Raw genomic sequence first — 1,602 nt, forward strand, 5'->3', positions numbered from 1 at the left:
CAGCTGTGATGCCAGCCGAGGTTTTGAATGTGTTCGCATGGATTGGTTTAGCCTCTCGGGCTTCTGTTATGCACCATAAGAAGAGCATTTTCTGGGAGCTGTTGACCCTAGACACTTGGTGCCCAGAGGCCCCAGGAACCCCATCTGAAGCCAAGCCAAACCAGCCAGCCCACAAACCTGTGGCAGATATGGGAGAATCACCAAGGAGGTGTGATGTGGTTTGGATGTTTGTCCCTCTCAAATCTCAAGTTGGTGTGATTCTCAATCCATCACGAACAGTTTAGCACCATCCCCTTGGTGATGAGGGAGTTCTCGCTGTTAGTCCTCATGAGATCTGGTTGTTTAAAACTGCGTGGGGCCTCCTCCTTCGTTCTCTTGCTTCCACTTTTGCCATATGATACACATAACCCTCCTTTGCCTTCCGCCATACTTGGAGGCTTGCCAGGGCCCTCTCCAGAAGCAGATGCCAGTACCATGTCTCCCGTACATTCTGCAGATCCAAGAGTCAATTAAACCTCTTTTCTTTCTAAGTTACCCAGCCTCGGGTATTCTTAATAATAGCAATACAAGAATGGCCTAACACAGGGTGTTAGGAATTGGCAGATCCTGGAGGACATTGTCATCCATCCCCTCTTAATGACCCTTCACTCTAAAGAGCACTGTCAGCCGGGCAAGGTGGCTCATGCCTCTAACCCCAGCACTTTGGGAGGCCGAGGCGGGCGGATCACGAGGTCAGGAGATCGAGACCATCCTGGCTAACACGGTGAAACCCCGTCTCTACTAAAAATACAAAAAATTAGCCTGATGTGGTGGCGGGTGCCTGTAGTCCCAGCTAGTCAGGAGGCTGAGGCGGGGAGGATCACTTGAGCCTGGGGGCAGAGGCTGCAGTGAGCCGAGCGAGATGGCACCACTGGACTCCAGCCCGGAGAGAACTCCAATATGACCCAGAAATTCCGCTCCTAGATACATACCCACAAGAATTGAGAACAGGAACTCAAATACTTGTATATGAATGTTCGTAGCAGTATTGTTCACAATTGCCAAAAGGTAGAAACAACCCAAATGTCCATCAGTGGACGAATGGGAAAACAAAATGTGGAATATATACATAACAGATCATTCAACCATAAAAAGGAATGAAGTTACATGTCACGATGTGCATGAACCTCAAAAGCCTTATATTAAGTGACAGAAAACAAAAACAAACAGAAAGCACATGTATTTCTATTACATACCCAAAATAGGTAAACCCATACAGACAGAAAGCAAATTGGTGTCTGCCAGGTGCATGAAGAATTGGGAATGGGGTCTACCTGCATCCTGGGTACGGGGTTTTATTCTGGAATGATAAAAAATATTTGGCCAGGCGTGGTGGCTCATGTCTGTAATCCCAGCACTTTGGGAGACCAAGAACAGATGGATCATCTGAGGTTGAGAGTTCGAGACCAGCCTGACCAACACGGAGAAACCCCGTCTCTACTAAAAACACAAAAAAAATTAGCCGGGCGTGGTGGCATGTGCCTATAATCCCAGCTACTCGGGAAGCTGAGGCAGGAAAATCGCTTGAACCCGGGAGGTGGAGGTTGTGGTGAGCTGAGATCA

The sequence above is a fragment of the Colobus angolensis genome, unplaced genomic scaffold (assembly GCF_000951035.1).
Source record: "Colobus angolensis palliatus isolate OR3802 unplaced genomic scaffold, Cang.pa_1.0 Scaffold75, whole genome shotgun sequence".
In the NCBI taxonomy this organism is placed as follows: Eukaryota; Metazoa; Chordata; class Mammalia; order Primates; family Cercopithecidae; genus Colobus; species Colobus angolensis.